General features: G+C 40.3%; 1 pseudogene; it reads left to right on the top strand.

Annotated features, from left to right (window-relative positions):
- The first annotated feature begins 19,189 nt into the window (after nucleotides 1-19,189).
- Nucleotides 19,190-19,649, top strand: LOC135114383 (histone H3-like; annotated as a pseudogene).
- Nucleotides 19,650-22,500: the final 2,851 nt, after the last annotated feature.

Raw genomic sequence — 22,500 nt, forward strand, 5'->3', positions numbered from 1 at the left:
CGTCTTTTCATAGACGTCCAACCCTTCAGGAGGTAAACATATCACGCAGGGAAGCCACAGAACGCCTGACTTCTGATCTTTCTAAAATTTCTCATTGGGGCAGAACAAACTTGATATTGTTCAATGCCTCAAAAAATCAATTCCTCCATCTATCAACTCGACACAACCTTCCAGACAACTATCCCCTCTTCTTCAATGACACTCAACTGTCCCCCTCTTCTACATTGAACATCCTCGGTCTGTCCTTTACTTATAATCTGAACTGGAAACTTCACATCTCATCTCTAGCTAAAACAGCTTTTATGAAGTTAGGTGTTCTGAGACGTCTCCGCCAGTTTTTCTCACCCCCCCAGCTGCTAACTCTGTACAAGGGCCTTATCCGTCCATGTATGGAGTATGCTTCACATGTCTGAGGGGGGGTTCCACTCATACTGCTTTTCTAGACAGGGTGGAATCAAAAGCTTTTCGTCTCATCAACTCCTCTCCTCTAACTGACTGTCTTCAGCTTCTCTCTCACCGCCGCAATGTTGCATATCTAGCTGTCTTCTACCGCTATTTTCATGCTAACTACTCTTCTGATCTTGCTAACTGCATGCCTCCCCTCCTTCCGTGGCCTCGCTGCACAAGACTTTCTTCTTTTTCTCACCTCTATTCTGTCCACTTCTCTAACGCAAGAGTTAACTAGTATTTTCAATCATTCATCCCTTTCTCTGGTAAACTCTGGAACTCCCTGCCTGCTTCCGTATTTCCACCTTCCTATGACTTGAATTCCTTCAAGAGGGAGGTTTCAAGACACTTATTCATCATTTTTTGACCACTGCTTTGACCCCTGTATGGGACTGGCATTTCAGTGGGCATTTTTTTTATTACATTTTTGTTGCCCTTGGCCAGTGTCCTTCCTACATAAAAAAAAAAATAAAATAGTAGTAGTAGTAGCAGTAGTAGTAGTAGTAGTAGTAGTAGTAATGCTATTTTTCATATATTTAGTAATTTTTTTTTTTTCATATTAATATTTATATTCATATTTTTTTGTTTTGTTTTGACATTCATACGAATGCTATAAAGGTGAAGCATAGAAATTTATTTGATTAATTAATTAATTTATATATCTATTTATTTTTATTTTTTAAATTAATTAATTAATTTATTTTTATTATTATTTTTTTTTTTTTATGTCTCTATGATAAGCAAAGCATTATAGACCTTATGAAAGCACATATCCTCTAGAGTCTTGCCCTACAAAAGATTCTGTAAAGTAAAAAATAAAGGGAATAAGTGTCAGTGACGTTTGATGAATAGAGGAAGGCGTGGCAGAAATTACCATAAAACGTATATAAATGAAAATTTATCTTCCTCGTATTTTCCAACTTGCGTTTGCTTCTTGAAAATTTAACTGGGTGGGTCATATAGCAGACATATTGTTCTTTCCTCCATTGTAGTTTGTTTCCAGCAAGCCCCCTAAATAAAGTTTCTGTTTTTTTTTTTTTTTTTTTTTAAAGAAATGAGGAATTACATTCTAACGCTGATCACTGAGCGGAGCGTAGACGAGCTGCTATCCTCAAGGACGTTACCTCTCTCTCTCTCTCTCTCTCTCTCTCTCTCTCTCTCTCTCTCTCTCTCTCTCTGTCTCTTAGTGAAGAAGAATTAACATGAGTAAATAAGACTTTAAATAAAAAGAATATATATATATATATATATATATATATATATATATATATATATATATATATATATATATATATATATATATATATATATATATATATATATATATATATATATATATATATATATATATATATATATATATATATATATATATATATATATATATATATATATATATATATATATATATATATATATATATTCAAAGACAATGAATATCCTCTGGGGAAGGGGTGACGATCCTTATTTAACCCTTAATTTCAGTTGAATTTTTACAAGTCTACGTTAAAATGTTTCCATTTTTCTGCAGTGATAAAGAAACGTAGAGGGGTAGCTAATATATTTAGTTGTTAATTGTATCTTTTTTCTTTCTTTTTTTCATTTATTCTTTTATTAATTTTTCTTTTCATTGCTTAATTATGCATTATGCCGACACTGCAGGTTACAATTGCAGATATTGCAAGTATTTTTGACACAATACAAGCACATCCAGCTAAACTATTGCTACAGTATAGAGAGAGTATTTCGATTACATACCTTATTCTTCATCTTCTTTTCTTCTTTTTTTTTTTTTTAAATAAATATAATAATAAATAAATTTGTAAATAGGTATTGTCAAATGAAATCGTCGAGATTACGCAGGGGTTTCGGGCAATACTTGGATGGGTGACTACACAAGCCTCATCTGTCTGAAAAAAAAATAAAATAAAAAATAAGAATAAGAATAGGGAGAATGAACGAAAATTTTAAGTAATAAAGATAACAGTAAGAATTATTATAACAAGAATAAGAAAAATTACAATAAAGGAATATAAAAAAAAAGAAATAAAGCATCCCATGTCTTTCTTCCTAATTGTCATAGAAGGGTGAATTCTTTTGTATATTTTCCAACATTTCCAATACAACGATATGAATGGGGGAAGAAAGAATAAGAATAATAGAAAGAAGGCCTCCCAACACCTAGTTCTCCGGTCTTGGCCAATTAGCTAACGGCGGGATCAGCGCAGTTAAGCAGGGGGTCCGGGAAGAACTTGGATGGGTGACCACAAAAGCCTCATCTCTCTGAGAATAGAAAAAAATAGCAATAAGAATGAGGAGAATGAACGAAAAACGAAAATAATAAAATAACAATAACAACTATAATAAAAATAAGAAAATTAAGAATAAAAAGAACAAAAATAAGGGAAAAAAGTAATAATATATCTCTCTTGCTAATTGTTGTAGAATTATGAATGAAGGGTTAATTTTAGTGCATATTTTCCAACATTTTCAGCACAACAATGCAACAACAATACAGGAAAGAATAAGAATAAGAGAAATAAGCCCTCCCAACACCTTGTTCTCCGCTCTTGACCAATCAGCTGACGGCGGGATCAGCAAGGTTAAGCAGGGGGTCCGGGCAGAACTTGGATGGGTGACCGCACAAGCCTCATCTCTCTAAAAGTAGGATAAATAAGAATAAGATAAGGAAGAATAATAATAAAAAAAAAATGAAAATAATAAAGATAACAATATTAATTATGACAAGAATAAGAAAAAAATAGAATAAAAAGAATGAAAAAAATAAGAATATCACAACTTTCTTGCTAATTGTCTTAGAATTTTAAATGACATGTCAGTTCTGCTGTATATTTTCCAAGATTTGTTATGAATGAGGGAAGAAAGAATAAGAATAAGAATAAGAATAAGAAAAAAATGAATTAGACTAACAATAATGATCACATCTTTCATGCGTGACTGCGTGGGCGATGAGCCTCACTGGACGTTTCTGACCAATCACAAGGCAGGGTTGGAGTCGTCGGGCCCACCCGATTCATATATAAAGGGATTTTGTGGGAATGAATGTAATAGAACCAGGAAGCTATGAGAAAGAACTTAATGCCACTCTAAAGGAAAATAAACTTCCCCAAATAAAAATACCCAAGACACCTAATTCCTCAAAACTCCTCTCACTTCTAGCCGACACAGAAAAACTATCCTTAATGGGAACTGAAGACCTACTAACAGACACACAAACAGATCAACAACAAAATGTAACAACACTAGACACACACACCCAACAAGTTTCTACCAAACAAAAAACACAAACAAACACAAAGAAACAACTTGACAGCGATGAAATAGAACTTAAAATAATAACAAGAGAGAGCCAGGGATGGCCTAAAAACATCACAATGGGTCATCTGATAAAAGGAATAGAGGATGGAACATATAAATACACCTACAATGAACCAACCATGAAATCTCACGAAGTGATAGGACTAATCAAAAAAAGGTGATATAGTGTTGAAAGACTGCTTCACTATACTGGAAGACAGTGTATTCAGGAAAATAAGAACAGGGCAGTGCAATGAAAGGTCTCCAGTTGCTAGGCAAACACAAAAACTAAAAACAAAAAACACACAGTAACACACAAAAACACTCACACGCACACCAACAAAGTCATACAAACAACATGGCTCTAAGAAACATTAAGATAATACAACACAACGTACTACACTGGAACAACAGACGAATATCACTCTCCAACACATACAGAATAATAGACCCAGAAATAATACTCATAAACAGCCACGGCATACAAGAAAACACACCAATGAAAATTCCTGGATACAGAGTACACACGAAAAATACCCTCAATAATGCGTCAGATGGCACAGCTATAGCAATAAAAAAGAACATACAATATAAACTACTTGATGATTTCCTATCAGATCTACTTGCAGTAGAAATAAGTACCACCACAGGAAAAATAATAATTTCAACTTTATATCAACCACCATCAAGAACATATATACCCATACCTGACTTCACTAAATTGTTTAGACGTACCTGTCCAGTATACATGCTGGCTGACTTAAATGCAAATCACCCCAACTTAGGATACACTCACAGCAACAACAAAGGCAGACAAATCAACACTTTAATACAAAACAGACTAATACAACATGTCGGACCATATTTTCCTACTTATTATACACACAGAAGAGGCACAACACCAGACATTATACTTACAAACCACCGCACACACCACAACACACATGCAGTAGAAAGACCCCTCACCACAAGCGATCACATTCCAATAATTTACACAATAGCCACAGCCCCTATACCCATTCCAGCTCCACCAAGACCCAACTACAATAAAGCAAATTGGGAAACATTTAAAAGACATGTCACCAACACACTACACACAAACACACTACACGAAGAAACACTTGAAACAATAGACACTGCCACTGAAAACTGGCACCAGGCAATAGAGCAAGCTATGAAACAAGCCATACCCACTACACGTTACAAATGTCTACCATCACCCAAACACACAGACACTACAAAACTACTTAAGACACTTTTTACAGAACTACAGACTTACTCACGTGCACACGGTTGGTCCTATCAGAATTACAAATACTACAAACAACTACAAACACTACTACACGAAGCTTTAATACAGGAAAATAGAGAACACTGGTACAGACTAATAAATGAAGTTTCGAGCACTTATAGAGATCCTACAACATTCTGGAAGAAAATTAAACTACTGACAGGCAACAGAGAGAACGAACCTCACTACATTAGGAACAAACATAACAACAAAGTATACACCGACAGAGAAAAAGAGGAAGTACACAGAGAGTACTGGCAAGAAATCTTTAGTGGAGAGGAGGATGGAGAGGAAGATCACATGGAAAATGAGATTGTCTTACATAACATCAGAAATAACACCCACAGAACAATTCCTTACAATAACTCTGACATTACCAGACTCAACACACAACACACTGACACGACAATAACTACAGAAGAATTAAAAAACATCATAAAGCAGCTAAAAAGAACTAGCCCGGGACGAAGTGGAATTAATAAAACAATCTTAACACACCTACCAGACACAGCAATAATTAGACTAACAGAAATATTCAACAGCACTATCTCAGCAGGCTATTTTCCCGACAAGTGGAAACACGGAATCATCAGACTAATCCCTAAACAAAATAAATCCCCTCAACAGGCTCAAAATTACAGACCAATAACGCTATTAGAAGTACCAGGCAAAATCCTTGAGCGAGTGATAAATTCAAGGCTAAAAACACACCTAGAAATTAATAACTTATATAACACTTACCAGTTCGGTTTTCGTAGTAATAGAGGCACCACACAAGCACTAGCAGTCATCACAGAACAAATAGCACACAATAAATCAGATAAAGGCCAGTGCCAAGTCATACTAAGAGACATATCTAAAGCTTTTGATCAAGTCTGGCACCTCGGTCTTAAGCATAAAATCCTACAACTACAACTCCCTATTACAATAGAAAAATTTTTATGCGACTTTTTATCTAATCGCACAGCATCCATTAAAGTTAATCATTACATTGGTCCTACATTTAATTTAAACTGCGGTGTACCACAAGGGAGTGTTCTGTCACCAACACTCTTCACAATTTACACCAATGATATTCAACAACCTATACAAACCCTTAACATCAGTTTTGCAGACGACATAACACAAATAATTGGCTACCCAGGAAGGTCCAAGAACATGCTCAATATAAAAACAGAGAGAGCAATAACAGCAATTAATAACTACGAAAGGAACTGGAAAATAAAAACAATGTTAATAAATTCACCCCTCTGCACCTTGGAGCAAAACTTACCTTTCCACTCATCATTAACGAAGAAGAAATAGAATTTAAAAGTACCGGCAAATGCCTTGGTCTAACCATAACTAGAGGTGGCTACTACAAACATATACAGGAGCGTAAAAATATAGCAATAGCGTCACTACAAAAACTCTACAAGTTACATAACATGCCAGAGAAAATAAAAATACACTTAGTAAAAGCACTAATACTACCAATACTTGATTACCCTCCAATCCCTATACACACAATGAGCAATAACCAAATTAGCAAACTTCAAAAAGTTCAAAACAAAGCACTTAGATTTGCAACAAATCAGAAACACCCTTACACCATGACAACAGAACAAGTACACATACACACCAAAACAGCACCTCTCAATATACGTCTACACTACAGAGCAAAGACAATTTGGGAAAAAATTGATGAGTTGGGCCTGCCTATCTATCAAAGCCTAAAAGACAACTCAGATCAAATAGTAAAATACCACCGTGATTTCCCTAGCAGCCTACAGGCATGCAAAACAATACCCAACCCAATATATTAACAAACCGAAAATAAAGGAAACATACTCACCTTAAAACACTTACCTTTACTCACTGTATTCCTGAAGATGGCCAAACACAAAAACTCAGCACACACGGGGCATCTGGAAAGGAAAGAATATTATGTAACTCCAACACTCTAAACAGCACACACACACACACATGCTTCACATGGGACTCGTAGCTGGCCTCCTCTCTCCCCACTCCGCGCCCTGAGTCGGCGGTGAGGCGGTATGCCAAGCCGGTGTTCACCACACCGTAGTGCACAGCCGAGGGGTACTGGCCACTGGTAGGGCTTGCTGGCCCCCAGCAAGCGGTAGATGGGGAGGGGGTTGCACCTCATCCTGAGTCGCTGACACCCGGGGACCTACCTATAGGGGGTAAGAGTTGTGTGGTGTCGGCGAGGGAGTAGTGGTAGAGTCTCTCTCGACTCGCCTGCGGTGTAACAGGGAGAACAATCGCGGCCCGTGCCATCACATGAAGTCAGCACACAGAACACAAACATTCTCACAAACACATAATACACAGTATAACATCAATAAGTAAAATAGCAAGGTGGACAGCCCACCATCTTTAATCTTATACTTCTTTCATTATTTCTCACTATCCTCTTATACTCATATTATTCTTCCTTCACCCATCTTTTCTATAAATATAGAATAGAATAGCGCGGGCACACACTCACAGCTCGTACGTCGTAGCAGCAACACCTCAGCCGCCTCTACTGTTTTGTGGACTTCGTCCCTGTTTCGAGGCTTTGGGACTTAGTCTCGCACTGGGGTTGCCAGTTTTTAGGGACTCTGTTCCCAGCGCCCACTTTGTGGACTTTGTTTTTGACGTTATGGGACAGTCTACTAGACTTTGTCTTTGCTGTTGAGAACTTCAGGACACTCCGTGGACTGTTTTTCCCCCATTTAGTTGGCTCCGGTTGGTACGAAGCTGAACCCTGAAGGGCTGCTGTTTTAGGGCAGTTCCATGAAGGGAACCCTTAGTAGGGTTGGCTATAGGAAGATCGGAGTTGGGGCATAGGGCCGCTGATAGTTAGGCATAAGACTCAATTGAGGCAGCTGGCTGGAATCAGGTTTCTTCCAGACAGCTGTAGGTACTATGTAACACTATGGCGAGAATAAAAATAAAGTGTAGGAATCCTAACAATAAAGATAAAAAACTGAAGCTCATTGAGATCCTTTGTAGGAGGGATATTGAGATCCGTAGGATCTTCAATACATTTGATGGGTTTGCTGTACTGACTATAAATGAACAACATGCTGATAGCATCTTTAGCATTGAAACAAAACAAGAGCTGGCACAAAATGAATTTACACCAGTTATGCCACCAGAACTTAAAGCTAAAAAGAGTGTCATTATCTCAAGAGTGGATGACCTTATCTATGAATGGAGTGCAGTTCAGATTAAAGAAGAATTAGAAAAAAACAATTCTTGGATTGGTGAAGATTTAGAAACAGTGTATAAATTCCCTAACTCTTCCACCATAAAAATTACATTTACACAAACAAAATTTGCAATAAAATGCATTGAAACTGGACTAAAAGCATTCTACATAAGCATACCTGGTCATGAGATAAAACTAGAAACATACATTCCAATAAAGTGTTGCATGAGATGTTATTCTCTAGAAGATCATTTTACAAATGAATGTCCAAAGAATAAGGATTATAAACTCTGTTCTGAGTGTGCTACTGAAGGTCATGTGTGGCATCAATGTAGGGAGCAACACAAAAAATGTCTTAACTGTGGAGAAAATCATAGTGCATTAGCCATGAAATGTATTAAAAGAAAGGAAATAATTAGAGAGAAAAGGGTTCAGGAATCTGATAAACAAAAAATGACATATGCAAACATTCTTCATACTAACTTGCCAGCAAACCTACCCAGCTACACATTGCCTCAAATTACAAGGGAAGAACTTCTTAAAATAAACATCTGTGTTGCTCACGCACGGAGTAAAAATCAAGATAAGCCTGGGTGTTATGCACATGAACTTAACAGAGTATTGAGAGCTAACAACTTATCAAGTATAATAATACCGGATGAGGAGAGAATGGAAGAAGGTGCAGTTGGTGGAGACACAAAGGCTCAGGAACCAGAACCTAAAAAACAAAGGCTCACTTTACGCAATCAAAGCAGCGTTGGAGATGCTTTAGATGACTCTATGACTAGGAAAAAGATGGATGCAGGTGATCTAGGATTGGAGTTCTTTACGACTACAAGCAATGGCTGGCCAACAAATTTTTCAACAGAAGACTTAGTCAAAGGAATTCAAAATAAGACTTTTAAATACACATATATAAATAAAAGATATTCAGAAGATCAAGTCCTGAGGAAAATAAGTAAAGGGGAATTAATCTTAACAAATTGCTGGTTTGCTGTAGAAGAAAATGAGTTCCGGAAAATAGTTTCTGGGTTAGTTCAGGAGCGTAAATTATCAGAAACAAGGGATCCACGCCTGAAGAAAAATCTCAATAATTAATTACCACCTAAAAATTCTGCAACATAATGTCCTGAATTGGAATACAAACAAATATTCATTAATTCCTTTTTATTTATCAAGTGATCCTGACATTGTTCTACTGAACAGCCATGGGTTAAAATCAAATGAAGAACTGAAAATCCCTGGTTATAGAACACATAAAGTTAACTATAGTGAGAGCATTTCTGACGGTTCTGCAATTGCAGTGAAATGTAATATTAAGTATAAATTATACGATGATTTTGAAACTGATTTTCTTGCTATAGAAGTAGAAACAAGTTTGGGTCCAATTATAATTGCCACCACATATTTACCTCCAAGACGTCCATATTTGCCTTACCCAGACATGCATAGGCTTCTAGACAATAATGTTCCAACCTATATCCTTGGAGATTTCAACGGTAGGCATACTGTTTTTGGTAATAAAGAAAATAACACAGTAGGTAAAAGTTTAGTTAACCTCATTAATCGAGGAAAATTGATACATCTTGGGCCGTTTTTTCCCACCTTTTTTTTGCAAAATTCTTCTACAAATCCAGACAAGATCTTTTCTAACAAACATCACTATCTAAATTGTTTCAGTGAACCGGGAGGAACAACGACCTCTGATCATTTGCCTGTTATATTTAATCTTTCCACAAGACCATTTATTAATGAGAAACCTGAAGCTTTTAAATTACATGATGCTGATTGGGACTTATTTCAGTATAAGCTTGATTCACAATTAAACCTTGAAAATTTAGATGATTTAAACCCAGTACAATTAGAAGATGCAACAGAAAGATGGATAAATGCTGTAAAAAATGCAATGAATGCAGCTATACCCAAGTCAACACATCAATTTACTTATCAATTAAAAATTACCCCTGAGATAAGAATTCTGGAGACCCAATTTAAAGTTCTAAAAGAATTTGCTGATTTTTTTGGATGGACGCAACGATCGTTTAGTGAGTACATAAGAATACGGAATGAGCTAAGAGAACGGTGTAAAGAGTCTTATGATAAAAATTGGGAGGAGAAAATAACCCATATATCAGAAAACAGTAAAACCAGTAAACAATTCTGGAGTAAAATTAAAGTTTTAAAAGGAAAGCAAATGTATAACATTAACTACATGAAAGATAATGACGGTAACAATTTTTTTTCAGATCAAGAAAAGTGCAATTTAATGGAAAATACTTGGAAAGATGTATTTAGAATATCGGAAGAGGAAGATAGATATTTTGATGCACGCCATTCAGACCATATTGATAGTTTTATCAATATAAATCATGAAAGAGTGAACACTTTCCAAACAGTTAATCTAAACAGAATAAATACTGACAACTACCACACCAGAGCAATTACTTTAAATGAAATCAAATCATATATAGGAAGAGCAAAAAAGAAAGCCCCTGGGTCCACAAAAATAAATATACAGATTTTAGAAAAATGCACTTTTAAAACAGTAGAACAACTAAAAAACATTTTTAATGCCTGTTTATCCATCGGATACTTCCCTAATGTTTTTAAAGAAGCAATCATTAAATTTATACCTAAAAAAAACAAAAAATTTAAAGAATCCTATCAATTATAGACCTATCTCTCTTCTGGAAGTCCCGGGTAAGATTTTTGAAAGAGCCATTTTAGCACGGCTAAATACCTTTTTATCTGAGAATAACATCCTAAAAGAAAGGCAGCATGGCTTCAGACCTTATAAAGGAACATCGACTGCTATAACAACAACATATGAGTCGGTAGCCAATGCACTTGCAGATAAAAAACAGGTATATCTGGTTTTGAGAGACGTTGCAAAAGCTTTTGACAAGGTTTGGCACAATGGCCTGAAGTATAAAATATTAAGATTGGGGCTCCCGGACATTTTAGAGAAAATTCTATGTAATTTTTTGGATAACAGGAAAGCAAAAATAAGAATTGGTTGTAAATACAGTAGCTCTATAAGATTATTAAGTGGTGTCCCACAGGGAAGTGTATTATCACCTACACTTTACACACTTTATACAAATGACCTTACACCTCCTGAGTTTGGTTGCACAGATATTATGTATGCAGACGATATTACCCAAGTAATTTCATCACCCAGCAAATCTAAACTTATGATGAGAGCAAAAGTAGAACGTGAAATCGAAAGAATAAATAAATTTGAAAGAATGTGGAAAATTAAAACAAGTGAAGAAAAGTTCAAAATTATCCCTATGGCACAGTTTAAAACTAAGAAAATCATGGTCAATGGCACAGAAATTGAAACAACAAATAATGGTAAACTATTGGGATTAAATATCTCATTAACTGGATTTGTCTGTCACATAACTAAGACGATTAAGAAAGGAAACGGAATTTTAACACAACTAAGACGGTTCCGTAATTTAACACCAAAAATGAAATCAACATTAGTGAAAACGTTACTGGTTCCAGTGCTGGAGTATCCACCCATCCCAATCTGTATGGCTTCTAATACCCAGAAAAGAAAAATACAAATTATCTTAAACAAAGCAGTAAGATTCATACACTGTAATGAATCAGAAGAACTGAATACAATGGAGTTGCATCAAAAGTATAATATCACTCCTCTGAATATATCAACTTATCACAAAGCGCAAAGAATATGGGCAACCATACAAGCGAGTGAACCAGAACAATACGAAATGTTAGTGACCCCACGTCCCAATACACACACGTGGTTCCCTAAATCTAGTGACATTGTTAGCTTGGAGCCACCACAGGCAATTATTACTAGAACGTTTTAATTTTGTTTTTTGAGTTTTTCACAGATTCAATGGTGTCAGCAGCAGTAGCAACAGTTGGAGCAGCACCGGAGCGGTAACAAATATTGTTCTACGGATGGAGATATGGTCGTCTCAGTGGAAAGAGAGCTCCCTGTTGCAGCATTCCCTCTTTCTTGTTCTTTTTGTCCATAATACATAAACATGTATATGTAGTTTACATGTCTATGTCTATCTTTATTTATTTTTTTTTATTTATTTTTTTTTTTTTCGTTTTATTAAATGAGACAATGTCCTATCAAACTTACATGTAGTGTGTTTTGTATAATAACCTCATTTCTATTTATGTACCATAAATAAAGAGCCAATTTCATTAATGCAAATACTGTTCACACTATATCACAGCACCTAGCAGTCGGTCGTGTTAGTGATCAGTTGTGTCTCTTTTGGGGAGGGCAGCCTCAAGATCAGATTGTTCATTGGGCAAACACATCATCCTATTTCTTTCTCTCTCTCTCTCGCATAAGTTGGAGGCAACTTGCCCTCTCCAAAAGTCCGTGTCTTAGGGAGAGCTGAGTATCTGCAGGTGCATTTGTGACTTTATTGTAAATCTGAGTGTGCTGAGCGTTTGCTATTATAATAGATAATAAATAAATAACAAAAAAAAAAATAAATAAATAAAATAAGATAAATAAAAATAAATAAATAAATAAATATATAAATAAATAAATAATAAAAATGAGCAATGTGGCTAGCCCACAAGCTATCTCTCTTCTTACTTTCTTTCACACCTTCTCTTCCCACCCACTTTCTCTTTAGCTAGCTTTCTTTTTCTCTTCACCCCCCTTTAAAAAAAAAAAAAAAAAAAAAAAAAAAAAAAAAAAAGCGCGGGCACATTCTACCTTCAGCTGTTGAAGGAGAAGGATCTCCCAGTTCCAGCACTCCCAGCTAGCAGCAGCCAGCCAACCGGAAGACACCGCTCAAGGAAGAAGCTCCGCCCCTCACCGTGCCGCTGCCCGGGTCCGTAAGGAACCAATCGGCGCCAAGCTCCGCTCCTGCTTTCACTCCTGTGCCCAAAAAAATTCCGACAGGAGGCAAGGCGCACACACTCGCCCACGAATCACCGAGAAAGGAGCAGCTTCGCTCCCAGCTCACCTCCAAACAATCAGGCCCTGGCCTGCTTACAAAAAAAAAAGATACAGATAGACACCCGGCAGTCGCTTTGAGGCGCCGCGGTTTTCCCTACGTGCCTGGTGGAGAGAGCCTCACCTAAGGGTATCGCTGGAAGACTGCAGCAACTCACCTGGTATAAGTGACTTGCGCCAACTCTGTTCCTCCTACTTCTTCTCTTCCTCTCTTCGTACCGGCAACAGAGTCAGGACTGGGCCTTAGGCAAGCCTTTTCCGCGCTCTCTAGCCACCGGGGCCTCCAGTGCTGGCCAGAGCAGCCTGGAGAATCTTCGGCAGAGTACAAACCCTACCTCAGGGTCAGATATTTAGGGCTTTCTTCCCTCCAGCTAGGATCCCCCTCGGGATATAGGGCACTAGGACGATAGGAAACAACAATAGGTTGTAGCACTCATAAGGCTGTAGCGCCACAAGGCTGTAGCGCCACCTCTACAAGGCTATAATCGTCATAGGGCCCCGCCCCATGACGGGATGGCCCTCCCACGCCCCCCTGACCGGACTATAAGATACAAAATAAAAACTGCTAACATCCCTGCTGACCTTAGCAATGCTTTCTTTTCCAGAACCCAGGTCCCCCACACGAAATGCTTCAAATCTGGCCCCTACATCATTATCGGTTTAGCTAATGACGCGGACCGTGATAACCACACGTCTCACCAAGCGACCGAAAACTTAAAACTTCTTGGCTTCGAGCTCGTCGAGTCTCCGGAGCAAAAATCGGCTAGAACGATCCTTGCCCGGCGAGTAGACGAGTACATCTTAAAAAAGACCAACGACGACCTCCTGACTGAAATCCAGGAAAAGAATGATACACAGATTGACGAACTACTCATCATCCCAAAAGTCCATATGCTGAAGATTAAACTACGCTCAAAACAACAGGCCGAACTTTTAAAAAACAAAGGCATTAAGCTATTTTCTCAAATAGTGCCCTCATACAATATTAACATAGAAGAATACCTCCCAGTCACCCAGTGCTACAAGTGTTATCAATTCAGCCACCGCACAAACCAGTGCAAAGAAACAGAACAAGTGTGCTCCAAGTGTGCAGCTAGGGGCCACGATTATAGGAATTGCCAGGCCTCCACCATAAAATGCGCGAATTGCAACGGCGAACACACTGCCGTTTCCTTTAAATGCCAAATAAAACGCGCTCACCAAAAACAACAAAACTCACCACAGACCACTCCTCAGCCAACCACTTCCTACGCCCAAGCCACCACACCCTACTCTCTCACACCAAAAAATACAAACACAAACACCGAGAAACTTCTGCTTGCAGAAATTATAATAAAATATTCAATCCAAACCTCATTTGGTGATCTAAAAAAACAGGCAGAAACAATGAACTCCTTGCTTGAGTACAATGGCTGCCCCACAATAAAACTTCCACCACACTTCCACCAGACAAACCAAGAACACTTCAAACAAAACTATCCACAACAAAATGAGGAAACACACGCCCCAACACCCACACTCCAAGAACCTGAACACACCACACCTAATAACGCTAGTCCCCCTTCACCTGGGGAATTGGTTAATGAAGAGGACTCAGCTTGTGGGGAATCGCAGCCCCAAAAGCCCTCTCCACCACGATCTACCTCTACCTCTACCACCACTACTACCAACACCACCAACACCACAAAAAAGACTGAAACAAAGCGACACCTAGCGACAGTGCCCCAACCCTCCCCCCCCTCTACACGAACCGCGTCGAGGGGTAAAAAAAACACATAAAAAACACTTAAATCATGCTCACAATAATACAATTAAACTGTCGCGGTTTCTGGAATAACAGACACCATATTTCAGAAGCAATTCGATCGATCGATCCAGACATCGTCCTCCTCAACCACACAGGTTCACCACCAAAACCCATAAAACTATATGGCTACAACACACGCTACACAACAGGTACGCACCATGACGGCGTAGCTCTCATGGTAAAATGTACCATCAAACACATACACATAACCAACTGGCCCTCAGCCCACTTCCTGGCCACCAAGATCGAAACACAACATGGGCAATTTCTCATTGCCACCACATACAGCAGACCAAAAACTGGGCTCCCACTCACCAGCCTCAACAACCTTTTCAATCACACAAACATCCCGGTCTACATACTTGCAGACCTACTCGTAAACGCCAAACACACCGCCTTCAAACACTCAAACAACAACCAACACGGACACGAACTCCTTCAACTAACACAACTGAAACGCCTCCGTTTCCTTGGACCTGACTTCCCCACATGCTTTACGCACAATGGGAATGGCAGGCCAGATCTCATCCTCTCCAATCGGCAATCCCTACTTTTCCACCACTATATCTCCCATGGACCACTCTGTGGTTCTGACCACGTTCCCCTAATCCTCAAAATATCCTCCAATCCCATATCCACCCCATCCCCACCTGTCTCCGACTACCGCTCCGCCGACTGGGAGAGCTTCAAGAAAACACTCACAGACTTACACCGACCAACACAGCTCGAAGGCCAACCCTACACAGACATAGACAGTGCCTTAGAGACGTTACACAACAATATTCTGACATCAGCCAATAGACACATACCAACAAAACAACATAAAATTCATATAGACTTCCGACCTTCCATTAGAACACAAAGGCTGCTAGTGTGCTACAGAACACGCTTTTTAAAAAACAAGCACAACCACACACCTATCTACGGAGACCTTTGCACCCTTCGTACACACATAACAAATAGCCTACAGGAAGATCACAGCGCTCACTGGAGGAATCTAGTCTCCCATATGGACAGAACCCGCTGCAGTAATCCTACACAGTTCTGGCACATGGTGTACAGGCTGAGGGGATGCCAGCGGGAAAGATTCGAGTACCTCCTAGTGAACGGGGATCGCATCACAAACCCAGAACAAGTCACCAGCATCTTCAAGACACACTGGCACAATACTTTCCAACCACACCCTCTCCCACTCCACGAGCCCAGTATTGCCCACATAAACAACATCATCGATCGTGCACGCCACAACCTAGCAAACACGATTCCACATAACACTATACAAAAAATACGCCTCAACCCCCAACACCCTCTCACCACACCTATTGAGGAGGAGGATGTCGCCAGGTTGCTCAGGCATACTCCGCGGCGAGCCCCTGGCCCCTCAGGAGTCACCTGGCCCATGGTGCGGAACCTTTCCCAAGAAACTATATCCAGCCTGACGAAGATTTTCAACGCCTGCCTTGCCTCTGGATACTTTCCTAAGGCATTCAAAATTTCAAACATCACCCTCATTGCTAAGCCCGGAAAAAACTCCCACTTACCAGAAAACTATCGCCCCATTAGCCTCCTTGAAATTCTCGGAAAAACCTTTGAACGCCTCATCAATTTAAGACTGAGAGCGTTCCTCGAAGGTAACGAGCTGCTGGCACCACAGCAGTTCGGCTTCCGGAGGAACGCCTCAACCGAGGACGCTCTAAACAGCATAGTTGCATACTTAAATTTCAATAAGCCCTATTTCAGAGCAGCCCTTGTAACAAAAGATGTCAAAAAAGCATTTGACACTGTTTGGCACGCAGGCTTAAAACACAAAATTTGCAACAACTTCAACCTTCCCCCCCTAACGCAACGCATACTATGTAGTTTTCTGGTAGAGAGACGGACAAGAATCTGTCATCAGGGCACCTTTTTCAACATCCTTTTCCCCTCAGGCTGGAGTCCCACAAGGCTCTGTACTCTCCCACACCCTTTTCAACATGTATACAGCTGACATGCCCCCTCCAGTTCATAATGATTCATTAACCATTCAATACGCGGACGATGTAACGCAATTGGCTCGAGCCAGGTCGTTAGATCTCCTCACAGACAAAATTCAACGGGAACTGACGGCGACTAGCCTATGGGAGATGAAATGGCGAATCCTCTCCCATCCCGAAAAATCTAAAGTCACCTACTTTAACATAAAAAAAAGTCAGCCTCGCCAAATCTCATTGAACAACATTGTTCCACACCCCAACCCAATCCCCATCAGTAACAGCAACAAAGTGCTTGGCCTCACCATCGACAAGCACCTCAAATTCAACATACATATAAACCAAAAAACTGCTTTAGCCGCTGTGGCCTTGAGCAACCTCGAAAGATTTCGTGACAACACGAAAACAAAAATACACCTCTTCAAAGCTTTTATTCTCCCCCTTTTAACCTATTGCCCTCTTGCACTCTCTCTTTCCGCTCCCACTAACCTCTTAAAACTTCAGAGGATCCAGAATCGAGCAATTCGTTTCGCCCTTGGAACGAAATGGTTCGACTTTCGGTCCTCTCTCTCTACTCATGAGGAGTCCAACATCCCTCCTGTTAACATAACACACTACAACAGACTCGACAAACAACTAACCTCCTTCTCTGACAGACACACAAACACATACAATTTCATAACCAACCTTCCCCCAGCTTTCCGTCACCTCCCACACTGCAACCTCCTTGACCCTCCCACTGTGCCTCCTGACCCCATTTTCTAAATAACGGACTCCATCACTCTCTCTTTCACTCTCTCTCTCTCTCTCTCTCTCTCTCTCTCTCTCTCTCTCTCTCTCTCTCTCTCTCTCTCTCTCTCTCTCTCTCTCTCTCTCTCTCTCTCTCTCTTTCTCTAATCTTCTCTACTACTCAAGGTGTCTGAGTGGAATCATCGTCGCACTCTCGTTCACGTGGGGCGAGCCCGTGTGCCTACACCTAGTGGTTTTTTCATATTTTTTGTCTTATGGCTTTGTATTCATTTTTTGTTTATTTTATGCATTATCTTTCTGTCTCGCAGCCTAGGTCCCAAGGAGGCATCGGACCGCTCCCGGGAAAAAGATGCGACAAAACACACCACCATTAACATTCCATGCCTCTGACCGAAGGAGTGGGCTCGCGTGCCAACACCTAGTGTTTTTTTTTTATATATTTTTTCTTATGGTTTTTTATTCATATTATTGTTTTTTTTATGCATTATTTTTCCGTCTCGCAGCCTAGGTTCTCAAGGGGACACCGGACCACTTTCAGATGAAAGAGGATAGCACGAACCGCACTTCTCCCACTGACGCCACGGCAATGGGGCCCCCGGCCGTTGGCATGACGTTCCGGTAGTGGTACCCCCCGTGGCAGTTATGGAGCGGCCAGCACTGATGGTGGGGACGGCAACCACACTATTCAGTGGAAGCCACTTCACCCCCCCCACAGAGGTAGTTTGGTGCGACCAGAGCTGGGTAGTAAGGTAGTCAAGAGATGGTGGGGCGGGGCCCTGGAAGCATCCATGCAGGAATCTCCATTCATCCCCCACCACCGGCGACTTACCGCGTGCAAGCAGATGGTATTAGATTTGACCCCTCGTTGCGGTGAGGGAGCCTTTTCGAGCCTCTGTCATTGCACATCCTACAATCACGTCAATCATTATCACAAACCATCCTCACCCTCCCCATACACATAACACCACGACATTTTTTATATTCTCTTTTTTTCTTAGCATGTTGGCCTTTTTGCAGGACGAGTCACAGGACACGAGAAGAAAATACCGACACCGCTTTTTCACCCACCACATTACATCACACAATAAATATCCCGGCCATGGGGTTTTAGGTGCGTGGGCGGCATCCGTTGCCGTGGCTGTTTTGGGCTTGGCTTGCTCGGATGGTGGCGGACTCTCCTGCTTTCCCCGATAAGGACCTTGTCTCCCTTGCCATCTTAGAATGAATATAACACGTTAAAAAAAAAAAAAAAAAAAAAAAAAAAGATGTCCTTCCTAATTCAAATTGCGCCTGGGTTAAGCCCCAGTGACTATTTCTCCTACTACAATTCCCTTCTTATCATCCCCCTATTCTTCCCACTATCCCCACTTCTCAGTCCCCATCTTTTCTCTCTTTGTTATGTTATGTTATAAGCGCGGGAAGACTCAGCTGAGTGTTCGTTGTGAGTTGTTGTTACCACAACTATGGCACGTACCAAGCAAACGGCTCGCAAGTCCACTGGTGGCAAGGCGCCCCGCAAGCAGCTTGCTACAAAGGCAGCTCGCAAGTCTGCTCCAGCCACTGGAGGTGTCAAGAAACCCCACCGTTACAGGAACCGTTGCTCTCCGTGAGATCCGCCGTTATCAGAAGAGCACTGAGCTGCTTATCAGGAAACTACCTTTCCAGCGCCTGGTGCGTGAAATTGCTCAGGATTTCAAGACTGACCTCCGCTTCCAGTCCTCTGCTGTCATGGCTCTCCAGGAAGCTTCCGAGGCTTACCTCGTGGGTCTGTTTGAGGATACCAACCTGTGCGCCATCCATGCCAAGCGCGTGACTATCATGCCAAAGGACATCAAACTGGCTCGTCGCATCCGTGGCGAGCGTGCCTAAGAAGTCATCCACGAATGATCTTCATAACAGCAATATCTAGGCCCTTTTTAGGGCCAAACATCTCTTTCATTAAAGAATTTTCATAGACAATCTGTTTGGTTTTGTGGAAGAAAATATTTATTTTCCATCTTTCAGTATCAGGTTAATAATTAACTTTCGACTTTCAACTCAATATCCTTCCCCCCTTTTTTTTTTTTTTATTATTATTATTATTCCCTCTTCCATGGCCATATCTCTTTCACTTGGGAGAATTTTTATCTTTCTTTATCTCTATTTTTTTTATCTTTTCTTTATCTCCACAGAATAATAATCACGATAATAATAAGCATAATAATAATAATAATAATAATAATAATAATAATAATAATAATGATACAATAATTATTATAATAATAATCATAATAAAAACAACAATATTAATAATATTAATAATGATAATAATAATAATAATAATAATAATAATAATAATAATAATAATAAAAATAATAATAATAATAATATTAATAATAATAACAATAATTATAATAATAATGCATTTGTCTATATCGTATCTTTTTTCCTTTTCAAGTGTGGCTCCAATGGAGCCGGGTATTATTTTATACTGGCAGCAGTATACTGGCCGCCTGTTTACTTGGAGGAGGTATACTTGGTAACAGCCTTGGTGCCTTCAGAAACAGCGTGTTTTGCCAGTTCACCAGGCAGAAGAAGACGGACAGCGGTCTGGATTTCCCGGCTGGTGATGGTGGAGCGCTTGTTATAGTGTGCCAGGCGGGATGCCTCGGCAGCGATGCGCTCGAAAATGTCATTCACGAACGAGTTCATGATTGACATGGCCTTGGAGGACACGCCGGTGTCTGGGTGGACTTGCTTGAGCACCTTGTAGATGTAGATGGAGTAGCTCTCCTTCCTCCTGCGCTTCTTCTTCTTGTCGCCCTTGGCAATGGCCTTCCGTGCCTTGCCAGCTGGTTGGCAGCCTTTCCTGATGCTTTGGGAGGCATAGTGTCGCCGTACTGCTGTGAGAACGAGTGTGCGTTTTCTCAGTTGAAAAGTGGTATATATATTAGCGTGCCTACTCAGGATCAGGAGTCGCTACCTCAGCGAGCGTCCTGATTGGTCCAGACGTGCTCTGGGCCGATCTGATCTCGCGTATATATAGCCGTTTTTCCCAAAATTCACTACTTGCTCGCAGAGCTACCGACGAGGTTAGAGTACTCGCGCTCCTCATTTATCACCAACAACAACAACTACTACTACTACTACTACCACAACATCCATTATCATGTCTGGACGCGGCAAGGGAGGAAAGGTGAAGGGAAAGTCAAAGTCCCGTTCCAGTCGTGCTGGACTCCAGTTCCCGGTCGGCAGGATTCATCGCCTTCTAAGGAAAGGCAACTACGCCGAGCGCGTGGGTGCTGGTGCCCCCGTGTACCTTGCGGCAGTTATGGAGTACCTGGCTGGTGAAGTCCTTGAGCTTGCCGGCAATGCCGCCCGTGACAACAAGAAGACTCGCATCATCCCACGTCACCTGCAGCTGGCCATCCGCAACGACGAGGAACTTAACAAGCTCCTCTCCGGAGTCACCATTGCACATGGTGGCGTGCTGCCCAACATTCAGGCCGTGCTCCTTCCCAAGAAGACTGAGAAGAAGTAAATAAAGGGCCACCTTCCCCTTCAGCCAATATCATCATCAATCCGGCTCCTCTTCGGAGCCACACGTTCAAACATCTAGAGAGTTGTGTAGACTATACTGGTATATCAATAATAAGCAAGTGTATTTATTTTCGAGTTAGTTATTTGTTATTATTATTATTATTATTTAGTCAGGCACGCAAGTGACCGAGAATAAATATGTATACTATATTTCTACTAATGTACCTGCTGTGTGTCACAGTGGAGAGTTGATTAGATGTGTTGCCTATTGTGATATGTTGAGCGTCTTTTTCATCTCAATGTATATTTTGTTTTATGAGAAACTGAGAACGATGAGGGGCGTGATCATTGAAATAAGTCAATGATAATAATAATAATAATAATAATAATAATAATAATAATAATAATAATAATGATAATAATAATAATAATAATGATACTTGGAGAAGACCTGATGAAGTGAGAAAGATAATTATAATTAATAATGGTTTCTTTTCTTAGCTCAGATAGTGATAGTGAACATGGTTATGAGAAAGTAGTAGTAATAATATTAGTCTATGGTCCTTCTTTCTTTTCATGTTTGTGGACCTTAAAAAGGTCCGGGAGATGATGTTATTCAATGATGATAATGCAAGCTGAATAGCTGGCACCATCTCAATAATGGAGCGATTTAACCACCAAATCCGTACAGGGTACGGCCCTGACGCTTGAGGGCGTAGACAACGTCCATGGCAGTAACGGTCTTACGCTTGGCGTGCTCGGTATAGGTGACAGCATCCCTGATAACGTTCTCAAGGAACACCTTGAGCACCCCACGAGTCTCCTCGTAGATGAGACCAGAGATGCGCTTGACGCCACCTCGGCGAGCTAGACGACGGATATCAGGCTTGGTGATTCCCTGGATGTTATCACGCAGAACCTTACGGTGACGCTTGGCGCCTCCCTTTCCAAGACCCTTGCCTCCCTTGCCACGGCCAGTCATGGTGATGAGAGCTGCTAGTACGACGTCCGAACGGTCTAACAGGAAGCTCACGAATGTGCCTCAAAATAACATAACATAAACATAACAAAGAGAGAAAAGATGGGGAGGGGGAAGTGGGGATAGTGGGAAGAATAGGGGGGTGATAAGAAGGGAATTGTAGTAGGAGAAATAGTCACTGGGGCTTAACACAGGCGCAATTTCAATGAGGAAGGACATCTTTTTTTTTTTTTTTTTTTTTTTTTTTTTTTACGTGT

The sequence above is a fragment of the Scylla paramamosain genome, chromosome 27 (assembly GCF_035594125.1).
Source record: "Scylla paramamosain isolate STU-SP2022 chromosome 27, ASM3559412v1, whole genome shotgun sequence".
In the NCBI taxonomy this organism is placed as follows: domain Eukaryota; kingdom Metazoa; phylum Arthropoda; class Malacostraca; order Decapoda; family Portunidae; genus Scylla; species Scylla paramamosain.